General features: G+C 38.4%; 1 protein-coding gene across 2 annotated transcripts in view; it reads right to left on the bottom strand.

Annotated features, from left to right (window-relative positions):
- The window catches only part of LOC134882742 (tumor protein p53-inducible protein 11-like), a 29674-nt gene extending 16855 nt beyond the window's left edge, over nt 1-12819 (bottom strand). Inside the window, exons 1-2 of one of the 2 annotated variants that reach the window (XM_063910655.1) lie at nt 12692-12819; nt 9099-9213 (exon numbers count right to left, since the gene is read on the bottom strand). The gene's annotated coding sequence lies outside the window, so the exon portion shown is untranslated. The remainder of the gene's footprint in view (nt 1-9098; nt 9214-12691) is intronic. The other variant, XM_063910663.1, reaches the window with a different exon arrangement.
- Nucleotides 12820-13165: the final 346 nt, after the last annotated feature.

The raw sequence follows: 13165 nt of genomic DNA, 5'->3' as shown, positions 1-13165 counted from the left end.
CCCTCTTAATGATATACTGTGGACAAGATATCAGGATTAAAATAACAGAACATGTGGCCAAACATTTCACCATCAATCCCACCCAATAGGACACAATTAGAATTAGATTGTAATGGAAATGAGCTTGTTAAGGGCTTACTGTGGAAACCATCGGTGTCTGCTTGATAAATTGTTAGATCAGTTCCAAAAACACAGGAGACAAAGCCCTTAGCGCCTTAGTTTATGCACGAGCAACAACCTAATGACACATGACAAGTCTTAAGTCTTTCTTTTTCATGGGGCCTGCGTGATCACACATTGACACGTTAAGTTGACCGTGACATCAGTACAGCTCGGTCAAGGGCAGGCACTGGAAACAGCAATCTGCACACGCCACTGTATCGTGCAAGTGGAGGGAATGAACCTGTAGATGTATCCAGACATCCAAATGTGGAAAATCTGACATCATTTCCTTCAAATCACCTAAAGTAATGGTTTCCCTGGCAAACAGATGCAGGCTCTGATGTGCTGGATAATACAGATGAGGTTTAGCTGTGGCAAAAGGGCAGAGAAAACCCATGGACACAGAGAGCAGTTCTTCTGACAGCTGGTGATAAACAAAGGAGAGGAGGCGGTGAATTTTTATCTTGATTCAGAACAGGCCCGCAATGCGTACCCTGGAAACTGTACTCCACACAACACAGAGGAGATCTGTACACGCAGTCATTGTGCGAGAACTGCTCCTCAGTTTCCGTCAATGGATTATTGTGCTGAGCCAAAGAGATTAATGCTGTTCATCTGGGGACAGCCACTGTGGGATGAACTAGTCCTAATGAGTCCTGGGATTCAGGGTTTCCCTTCCTAATATTCAGTTACTACATCCATGAGCAGCAAGGGAAATTACCCTCTTGTTGGTCAACTTGCTCCGACTTGATTATGTTTGAGTGTGCTTAATGAAAACCTTCTGGGAGTCACATTTACATAAGAAGCCGAGTATCCTAGGAGTCATTGTCACTTTATTGAGCTGTTACTACACCTTTTATTTTTAACAATGCAAATCTGTTGAAAAACCTAGTTTCAAAATTGCTCGAATCATAATTGAATGCTACATGACTACCCTTCTTATTGAATTAGATACTGATTAAGAATGTGCATTTTCTAAAGTGCTGTCTTATGAATTCAGCTGCAGGTATAACGACTGAGTTTATATAACAGCGGTCAAGCTGTGTCTCAGTGGAGGGAGGCAGCCCTGCATCCCTCCCCCTCCGCGCCCTGCAACCTCTCATTTATAGATTGACACAAAAAAAAGAAGAGGACTCTTATACATTATTTTTGCAAGGCTAGTGCCCTTAAACACTTTTAGACACACTGTACATGGAGATAAAAACACTCACAAGCCTAGTAACACACCAAACCGTAATGCAACACTCTCCAGTAATAGGCTTGGGTAGCAGTAGGAGCCAATACTTGCTCTGTGTAATGTGAATATATGAATGTCCAGCACTCAGCTATAATGCATCCAACATTATTTGTCATTTCATTTGTGTCAATATCATAATTACGATACAAAGCAAGGGATTGTCGTTTGACTTGACACTTTTCTTGGCTTTGAACTCAAAGTATGATTTAATTGTGCGTAAGAAAGAGGGGCAATTTATGTTTACCATCTATGGTATTGAGGAGTGGGGGCTAGTAGTACAAATCACTGAGCTCTGCCAGGGATTGTTGGTTTTTTCTATCTATGGAGCCATCTTGACATGGTGGGCTCAACGTGAAGCCAAGGCAGAGGCAGCAAAGACGATGTGAGGTAAAGCAGAGCTGACACTTAGTGCACACACGCAGCTGGGATGTGAACGGTTTCCTCCAATGAACAAAACCATCAGAGCTCAGCAGGGATCCATAACACAACGAAAAGCAAACTGAGGTGCCGCTTTTAAAATAAAACACCGACAACAGTGGCACAATGCTTCAAATCACAGTCTTTACTGCACTGTAAGACATCAAGATAGCAGACCACCAGTATTTATAACTACTTATATATATATATATAATTACTATAATTAGCTACACAGTGACTTATAATTAGGGTTATTATTGATTTCCTCACCTCTGCAGCTGCACATTGTTGTCACTATGATTATAACAAATGCTATTATCCCGATTGCAGAGGATGATGAAGAACTGACAGTGACTGATTTGGGCGTCCCTTATTCTTTCTAAATTTCTAAAGGATTTATTTTCCTGACATTTTATATTTACAGTAAGACATCGATGAGTTTAAATGCAGTAGTGACTTTGTTGTTGTAAATAGTGCTGTTGCTGCTCTGGAAACGACATTCTTCCTAGTTTCATTTTGTCATGGTAATATTGACAATGTAAGCGTACGTACTCTCCTCATATCCTGCTGACTTACTGCACGGGTTAGAAAGCAGATGTTTCATTGCTGTAGTGAAACAACAAAGCTGCAGAACCTTCAAAGAGGATGTTGTGTTTTCTACAAAACTGCAAAGAGCTTTGACACTTCATCATCATACAAATACAACTGTATGGTTTTTCCTGAGAATAGCATGAGGTGCTGTTGACCTGTATTGTATTGTGCAGAAAGAGGAATGGGGGTGAGCAACAAAAAAAAAAAACACCTGCTGGTATAAGGCACCTCGATCAAACATCACCACTTCCAAAATGAACATGAAGCTAAATCCATTTGTAACATTCATGAGAGTATCATTTATTAGAGGACTTTTGTATTAGACAAGATTTGTTTAAATTCCTTATACATATTAAACTGGTAACTGAGTGTACTGAGTCTGCAGAGTTAAGCCAGAAGGAATGAAGTGAAGTAAAGACCCAGTTAGCAGGAAATACCAGATCCAACACTTGTTGTCCAGGGTAACTGTTCGCCAAGACCAATTAAATGATCTAATGGGGAAGGTTTTAATGACGCACAACAACAAGATTATTAGTGGATAAAACTCTGTGCACCCAATTATTTCCCCCTCAAGACTGCTGGATTAATTCAGGAGATTGTTAAGCATGTCAAGGGTAACCACCACCCACAGACCCTTCACCAGACTAAACACAATCACAGTAAAAAGGGTTGTTTTGCACTTTGTGGATTAAGTGAATAATATTTCACTAAAAGATGATTATGAACTATAAAACTGTTGCCCATTTGACTTGTGGGTAACAATTTGGTCAATCAATTCATGCAATCAGTGGAAGCTTTTAGAGTGCTGCTGTGAAATTAATTGAGCTTGTGAGAATAACAGAATTATTATAATGGTAATGGGGTTGTTTTGTATGTAGATGTCGATGTTGGTAAAAACTGTTTAAGAAATTGGGAAGCGATTTGATAAGCAGACTTCACGGGTGGTGATTAGTGATGGAGTGATTTTGGAAATAAGGCAAGTGGTTCAAGATTAGAGTTGAAATGATGGCGATATAAAAAGAGGCACTTTTCAGTTTCATACTCAACAATATAAAGCATTGTTGTAAAGATCCCTAGGGCCCTTGAGGTTAGAAATAGGATCCAAATATTGGTTTTTTAAACTAACAAATGATTTGGAGAAGTTTTCTCTGAACCCATTCCAAGGAGGATTGGATGAAAAACACTATTTAAAATAAAAATGCAGAAGCTTACAGTAAGTTTACTTTGAGAGATTAAGGAGAGAACGTCACATTTTGCAATTTGGAGTGTATGATGTATTAATGATACTCCTATGATTCAAAGCGGTTCACATTATATGTTAGCAAAACCTCCGTAATCAAGCTCCATCCATGCCATAATTCTAAACTTTTACATTTGTCGACTTTTCTGCCCTTGTTGAACATTATGCTGTAGTACTAAATAGGGAGTGTGATAATGTGCAATTTATAAAAGTGGAACAGACATGTTTCTGGGTTCCTAGGGAAACCACAGGGCTGCTGGGGACAATTACTTACTCCATCAGTCATTGAGTGAGTTTTAAAGCAAATGAAATCACCTCCTGGAGCCCCCTGATTGTAAACAGCAAGAGCATGGAAATTAATTCAGAAATAATGCAAAAAAATGAGTGTGAAAGACTTTGCTATGAGCCACCGATGCTCTTTTGATAGTCAAACTCAACATGTCTCACCCGCGAAGGATAAGACAATATTAATTGGAGTGATTATTGATTCCCTAAGTGTGGCACAATATGACAGCCCTCCACTTGTTCCCTTCTTGCACAGCTTGTCTTGCCTGTTGAAGCGCTACCTGGTTGCTAGGCAGCGCTGCTGGATGACGGAGAGTACTCATTTAAAGGGCTTAACCTGCGTCACTAAAGGATATCTTCAGGTGGGTGTAATTGTTAGGTAAAGGTCAAAAATAGATCTTTAAAATATCCTACATGTTTGTTTTGCCATCTCGTAACATCATTACACTTTCTCTCCTGAACATGTGAAAGAGCAATCATGTGCTCATCACTCCAGGAAATATGACAGCAATGGATGATCAAACACGTATTTCAGATGACAATTCAAACAGCAGTAAACACACATCATAGTGGCTATAAAGGAGTCAACAAGAGGGTTTCACAGTAACAGCCAACATCATGCTGGTAAGCTTTCCCTTTCACTAGACCAAGAGCAACAACTTCCATCTTGTTGTCACACACTTGAAGTTTGGGCAACAACGTGTACTCACTCTTTACATGATGAGTGACTGTGTAAACACAACTAAGAATCTGCTTCAGTTTACATTCTAATGTTATAGTGATGACGTATATACAAACACAGACAGAGGAAGAGAGGGAGATGTTTTCACAAGCTAGACAAGGGCTATTGATCCACCTAACACTGCCATTTGGTTCCTCTCTTTGTCTACGCCATTTCCAACTCAGATTTTTTTATTAAATGTAATACATTTTATAAAGCTTTGAATTGGGCCGAGACTAAATCATACAGTATTTACAATATATATTATTAACACATTTATAATTGGATAGAGATCATGTATAATACAGTGACATTACAACCTAAAATAACCCCAACCCTAACCCCTAATGCCCTAGTAACCTATCCTTAATAACACAATAAACTTAAACAGTGACTTTGATTAAATACATTATGTCAACAGGTTCCATATTATTATATTAGGTTAGCCATCACATTTAGTTGAGCCCAATAAAGTTTATTTAAACTTAATATTATTGCTTTTCAATACAATTATGTGCTATCTGTGTACATAAAACATGTATCTAATCCAACGTTTTCTAATTGTACTGAATGGTCCAAAAACAATAATTTAATTAGTCTAGATAGTGCTATAAATATTATATAATCACAAAATTAAAACAAAATAATAAACACAGACACATTAGAAAATAAATAATGGTATGAATTTAATGCATTTCAGAGTTTAAAAGTTCCCAGTCACTTAACTTTTTGTTGACTGAAATTCAAAGTAGTGCATTCCAGCTAAAAGCATCCATAATTAAGGATGTTGACATTTTATTTGCCGGTCGGCCAGTGTGATAAATCACCCTTTTTAACAGCTCACACTAGAAGAGCAGTGAAGAAAAGGGAACAAATAGGATTGCAATTATCATGGAAGTACTTTATTGCTCTGACTTTAGCCGCAAAGTAAAGTGAGTAATGACTTTGGCTGGTTCAACTGAATCTTCTGTGATAGTATAGAGCTTGTTCTCCACTTGCGACACAGTGGTTCAGAAAACCGAGCAACAATCCCGAAAAAAAAGCTTTTAGTCTTTCTTTTTGATACAAACGAGTAGTGCAGCAATGCCACACACTGCTTTATTGCATGTTTATATCTCAACCGCATGTGTCTATAAATAATATCTTCATGCTCTTAGTTTGGGAAATAAAAACCTTTTTTTTTTTTTACTTTATTAAAATATGTTAGATGTAAATAAGGAAATATTCCTTGTTTGGGGCCATGTTGAGACAGACACACAGTCAGACAGATATAATATTACAGATACAATTTGGTTGGTGATATGTAGCTTTAATTATGACTCAAGTTAGCTTTATAGGTTGATTGAATATTGAATACAAAACTTTTTGTTGTAGGTCAATGTTAGAACGTCTTCTCTCATGAGGCCTATTCTATCCTTATATCCTCCAAGCTAATAGTTATCTGTCTGTCTTAAAAACAGGCAAAAGAATCTCATTTCAGCATTACATGCATCTGTCATTGTCAGTGTGCCTCAGATCTGAAGAAATGACAGAAACACTAAAATCAATTCTGCCCCATCAGTAAGAGGAGCACCTTCAACAAACAGTGCAACACACACAGCTTCAGGCAAACCAACACAGGCACATACCAATCTTATTACTATTCAGTCTCTATGACTGGTTTGTCCTTCATTCTCCCACACTGCAGACAAGAGTGCAAATAATGAAAGGTTCTCTGTGAAAGAAAATCAATATTTGAAACGTCACGTTACAAAAGTTTAACCTTCCTATTGTCTGTAGAAAATACGAGGCATTCAATTGAAATCACGAAGTTCCTCTTAACTTCACGTCATTCAAGTGCCAATCAAATGACACTGACAGGCAACAAAATGTCCTTCATTACATCTCTTCCTAGTTTTGTGTCTTTGTTCAGGAGGGGATTTAGGGGCATGCAGCTCACCAGGAGCAGCAGACTAGGTCCACTCTACAAGTACGCAGACCTACTAAGTATAGTCTTTGTTCGTCAGTGGGTAAAGTTTCTTCAAAGCAACTCCCAAACTCTGTCTGCACTGTGTATGTATGTATGTGTGTGTGTGTGTGTGTGTGTGTGTGTGTGTGTGTGTGTGTGTGTGTGTGTGTGTGTGTGTGTGTGAGGCGTTTGATGTTTTTCCCCCCAAATGCATTCAAGCCTTATTAGTTTACTGGAAAAAGGTCAGACAGCTTGTCACTAAAGTCGTGAGCAGAATTTGCTCAACAGCCCACAGCAGCAGCAGCAGCAATCTGTGAAGTCCTGCAGCTAATTGGATTGCTTTTCTATTCTACACAGAGAAAAAAGTAAGAAAAGTACGGCCACGACCAGTGAATAAAACTATAGTTGAAAAATGTGTTTTTGTTTCATGAACTTGTTGTTTGATCTGAATAATTCCATTGGTTCGACTTTGAGAAATTCAACTTACATCGAACAAAAATGTAACATATTTGTCACAGACATATTTTCACTCACCTTCTCATATGCAAAAGCTGCCTCTGGATAAATGTGAATACACCCACGCAGCTTGCTAATCAGGTTTGAACAGAGCACTACAAATGCCATGGGGGCTCAGCTGAGTTTACACAGAAACACATGAGGGAATGAACCTTAGCCAGTGGCAAATCAATGCCTCCCCACGATGGCTGATGATCAAGCATGATGAGCTAAATAACGGATCGGGGGAAAAGGTTGCATTTATCTCCTGTCCCTATAACCGGCAATTTATTCCCTTGGCAAAAGCCTGTTTGTGACTGCATGATTTTAATCCATTTAGATGAAAATTAAACCTCTCAAGAGCATGGAGTTGCGCGCTTCACTGCCTCATTAATGGCAGAAATCCCATCAGAATTAGCAATTATCCAAATAAAACACCAGCAGTTTTAAAACTCTATTAAGGCTGGGAAAAATAGCTGTGAAAAGCATTGTGGGAAAAGAAATATAAAAAACAAATGCATGTTTAATGTTTTTTATTTCCTCGCTGCATGAGCTAAGCAAAACAACTTACTAGTTTAATTTAATAATACAACTTAATTTAAAGCCAACAAAAATATAATCAATCAGTTTGGCTTTATATGCAATTTGCTAAGAATCATTCATATGCATTATTGCAACACCACAAGATGATCGTATTAAGACCATCTATTATATTGACTTATTACCCCGACCTAAGGATTTAAGATACAGTCAATCTGCCTTGGCTTGAAGAAGTATGCAGGAAAATCAATCAGCATTTATGAAGCTAACCAACACATCAGCACCTTATTGTGACCAGTAAGGCTGTCATGCAGGGTGATGGATCAATCACACGCTTAGATGAATCCGACAAATCAAATAATCAAACTAATCTCATCTGATTATGAATTCTCACTCATTGAATGTGAGGCCTTGGTGGCTCCTCCCTTATGAAACCCTGTTATACTTCTGCTGACTTGGACTATGGTCATGACAAATAGCTGCTACTGAATTTATTTTCCAACCATATTTGACCGTTTAGACAAACATTGTGTCTGCTTCTCTGGATATTTGTGGAACTTCGGGAACTCGTAATCCATTGATCTAATTGATAATAGTCTGCAAATATTTAAATAATCGGTCAAGCTTTAGTGCCAAAAATCCACTGGCTTCAGCTAAATATTTGCCTTAGTCTAGTATCAAATTGATTAAATAACAATGTTGGGTCTAGGGTTAGGAATTGTTCGCTATTTTCTTTTCTAGACAAACCATTACTCAAACACACATGAAAGTAGTTGCAGCTTTTAAAAATATATAATTACACATCATCGTCATTCTTTAATCATCAGTTTTCCATTACAATCACTGAGAAACTACTCAAGTGAAGCAACCTGGAGATGAACCCGGCACATTATGTGATCAATAATGCAGAACACTAGCAACAGTTGTCAGTTAAGTAGAAACCAACAGCTCAGTGATGAGCTGCTGCTCTTATAAAGAAAACCAGAGAGCAAAAGTAAAAAAGAAAAACGCCTGTAGGATAAGTATTAAGCCTCCTGCATAGCGATGGCTCTGAGGCAATACATGAGAACCTGTGGAGAGATAAACCTGCCTTCTCATCTCTTAAGATTTACCAGCTGAAATACTAAATCATATTTTAGGAGAGTCCTTCCAGCATAAGGTTTCTGAGGTCAGCTAACCATCAACATTAGGCGTGATGCATGAGTGCTGCAGTGGAGAACTGAAAGGTGACTTTGTCCAAATAGCCTGAGGGAAATGTGAAACCATATTCGGAACAAAACAACTCAAAGAGGAAACACACACACAGCTAAAACATTCACAATGCTCCTCTGTGCTCATGAATACATATACAAACAACAAGCCTCCACACAGCACAGCCCGCCTGGTATAATCCTCATTTTCAGGCCTTTTACCACCAATTACTATCATAAATCAGAGAAACAGAAACTAAACTTGTACTTACTGAAAGCAGATATGATAAGTTGTGGTGATTGCACCTTAGCAGAGCCCCTAACCCCAAATGAAGAAGACGATGCCGCTGCTGCTACTCCGCTCTTCCAAAGGTCCTGCGAGGCCACCTAAAATGTACGTGTCAATTAAAAATTAAAGCATAGGTATTAAAATGAAACATGTCTCTCTTCTTGTTTAACATGTGTTTATAGGATGCAATTAAGCCAAATAAAAACATAGCCCCCCATGTAGAACAACATTTCAATATGAAGTAAAGGGATTATCAAAGATAATGAATCCAAAATGAGAGTTCAAGCGGAGAGCTGTAAAGAGCCTAGGGGAAATTACTTGCCAAATACACACAGTCCACAGTGTTTTGACACCACTCAACAATGCAATTGCTTTTCTGTCTTCCCTTAGATGTAATCAATGAGATGAGCAGCCTATCACAGCCATAAAACCGCAAAGTCTGAAAAGCAACATATGGTCTTAGCTTCTCTAATCTTGTCCACTGGAAATAAACAGAGTCACATCTGCTGTCGTCCCATTATTAGAGCCTATAGTAAACCCAGTGTCACACCAGGCAAGAGGAAATTAAAAGCAAAGATGCCAGGAAGAAAGCAATCCTCATTGGCAGAAATATCTCTCTGGAACACAGGAGTCCCTGGAGACAGACCAGAAGTCAGTGCGGAAAGAGGAAACTAAATATAGCTAACCACCATTTTGTGAAGTAAATCATTTTTATGGTTGTTTTAGGAAAACATCTAAGGCGACAATTACCATCTGAAGGGATCCATGTTGAAAGCTGTGATTGTTAAAAATACACAAACTCCCCCATTCTCTTGAGTATTAAAAATGTAGTATTAAAGACTTGGTTTCTAGGCAAATATCCTTTCAGCCACTGTTTAGAGAAACACCACTTTGTGCTACTGTTTCAGATCCACCAGGAACAAATGCCTCAGGCGGTACAAATACCACGCTCACACTTTTAAGGATCTGCAAATGTTCATGTGCAGCAAAAACAAAGCAAAAAACCCTTTATTATTATCTAATATAATACTTGTTTTTCCTGTATTGTAGGACTGTGCTGTAAAACAAAGCGTTAATTCATCACTCTGAAGTTAAAACAAAAAAAAAGACGTCAACATCCATTTCGGCGTCCCAGCATGCAGCATGCCAGGAGTGTGTGAAGGACCTGTGGGACTGCCCAGGGCTATAGCCAGCGCCGCCTGCCTCTGTGCCTCTGCAGAAAGACTACACACAGAGACACAAAACCATATGTATACGCTGCTGTTCAACTCTCCAAGGATAATTTCCCTACACAACTCCATTGAGACCAAGTTAAATCTGTATCTGGTCTGGTAAGGTGCTGAGTTTAACGCAGTTTTGTGGAAAATACTCTTTGAACAAATAAACCACAGCCCTTAAATAGGAAGATGATGATGTAATGCTTTATTTTTTATACATGATTAGGCCTATTTAAATATGCTTTCATACAAAAGTTGAAAGGATGATACAAAAATGATCATTTCCTTTGATTTGATGATTGAAATTGTAATCAGTCAAAACAATCACAATTAAAAAAATGTAATCCAAAATCATTCAGCCCTAGCCCCTCTATGTGGCACAGAAAGCTGTGCTGCTGTTTTGAAGGACATTCATTAGTGGGAGAAACTGGCAACTTGAGGGTTGGCTGAGGTGACAATATCCTGCAGTCACAAGTGTTCATGGAGAAAAGACAAAGGTCCTAAAGGTCATCATCAGGCCAGACATGACCTTTTCACCAAAGCCACTTCTGAGGTAGTATTCAGAGTGAAAATATCTAACGGTTTTATTTCTATGGTTTAAAACTGCTGATGGCTACATTAGCACAGCGACAGTAATGTTCAAAAAGCTGCTGCTGTACACTTTTTTATTCATTTTTTTAAAACAGAAAACATTGTCGCCATGCGCACGTAAAGCGTCTCTTGTGTTTTTTTTGGCCGATTAGATTCCTTCCCCCTGCCCACAGAACATTTAAGACATCTTGATTACATCCTGATGAAATGGAAATTACAGAAAGCCCGATTCATAAAAATAGAAAGTTAAACATGTTGTCTTGTTGAGGGGGAATAACAGCCCTACTTGTTCAACATGAACATTTTTGCCATGTTTAGAAACAGGTAATGTCAAAGCCACCACAACTCTTCCCTAATGTTATGAGCTTCTGTTTAACCCAAACCAGCATCTTGGGTTAGCTTTTGTTGTGTGTTCAAATGTTGAAAAAGGATGACGAAACCTGGGCAAGTCAATCCTTCCTTCGAAAACACTCCCCAAATTAAGCAGTTGGATGTAGGAACATAACATTTGCTTATATTTCAGTCATCCAAAGAAGAATCGTCATAGTAAATAAGATTGAGACTTTCCCTGCAGACGGATCATCATGAGGCTTAGCTCATTTCACTGCCGGACAACAAAACAACATGTCAGTGCTGCAGCAATGCTTGAGCTCACTATGAACAAGTCTTGACACACCAAACACTAACTCAAACTATTTGGTGTCGAGCAAACTCTTACACCAAAAGATCTTTCTATCCCAAACAAAAGCAGCTTACAACTCACTCAGTCCAATTTGATCATTGCACTTAATCTCAATTACAATGTTAGGAGGAAAGCATACATCCAAACTGTGTAAACTGAGACAAACTCCTTTCATTTTTAAGACAAGATAAGAACATTATTGATCGCCTAAAGGGGAAATCACTTGTTGCAGCAGCTCAAGAATCCAGAGAGCGATGAAGAAAAAAAGTTATAGATAAAAAATAAAACCAGATAAGAAACAAGACAAAGCTTAATCTATATAAACATCTTAACTCTGTTAAGTACAGTGTAACCTGAACACATATGTCTCCCCTCTTGTGATCATGTGCTGCTGCTGCAATTTTCTACCACTGAAAGCCCCAGACATTTTGGCTCTCACTTGCTCACCACACCGGTTAAACCACTTTCAAATATTAAGGAACTCTCTGTCAAAATAAGGAAAAGCTCAGTTCTGTTATTTTGAATAATTAATCAGGTAGCTATTTACTAACAAACATTAACCTTTGCTACTAAATAACTTCACTGTAACAGAGTGGGGTGTAGGAGCTCTGCCGTATACGGATATGAAGCTTAATAAAACGTAAAAATAAATAAATTACTAGTACATTATTAAACATTAGGGGGGTTCTCCTCCATTGAATGTAAGCATGTTCCTCTATGTTACATGCCAGTGAAACTAAAGCAAAAAAAGGTGATCTATATCTTTGCAACGGCTTTTTAACAGACCTCTCCACCACGCGTAACTTCGCTTTCCAGCTTTTTTTCATTTTACCAACACATCACATAAACTCATAAAACAACAAAACAACAGCCAGATGAAATCAATATCTTTCTCACAGAAATACGATAAACTCTTCCACTCACGCAACAAAAATGACTTCTGTTTAATCTAGCACTCAACTCTCCCAAGACGTTGACAGATAGAAGACATGGCTTGAAAACATCCTAAAAGTGAAATTTAAAGGAAATTCATGGGCAAGACATCAGTACATGTATTTAAAAGCACAGATAACGTGTGTAACTTACAGTAGAAAGAGGAGTGATGTGCAGAGTTTGCTCCAGAGGGTATTGAGCTGTTATTTCAGTGAGCAGGGCAGATAGTGTGGCGGATCATCGCAGCGCTCCGTGCTTTTCTTCACAAACCCGGAGCAGCAAACAATCCACAGCTACACACTACCGTAATAACCCAGGCTCACACAACGGCGCACATTGGATTCTGTCTACCGTAATACATGCAGAGCACACTGACCAAAGACAACACAGAAACTCCAGATCCAAAGACAGAACTATTTTATTTCACTGAACTAAACGTACCTCTATCACATATTTATAATATCTACATTCAAAATATCTAGTGAGATGTAATTCAATACATTTACTCAAGTAGCACAGTGTACTTAAGTAGCTTTCTTTTACTTTCTTCACTTCATTTGTGATTTACTTGACCATATCTATTTTACATGCAACTTCATACTCCATCCAGAGAAAGATATTGTACTT

The sequence above is a fragment of the Eleginops maclovinus genome, chromosome 2, assembly GCF_036324505.1.
Source record: "Eleginops maclovinus isolate JMC-PN-2008 ecotype Puerto Natales chromosome 2, JC_Emac_rtc_rv5, whole genome shotgun sequence".
NCBI classification, from domain to species: Eukaryota; Metazoa; Chordata; class Actinopteri; order Perciformes; family Eleginopidae; genus Eleginops; species Eleginops maclovinus.
This window is presented reverse-complemented; position numbering and strand designations above follow the sequence as displayed.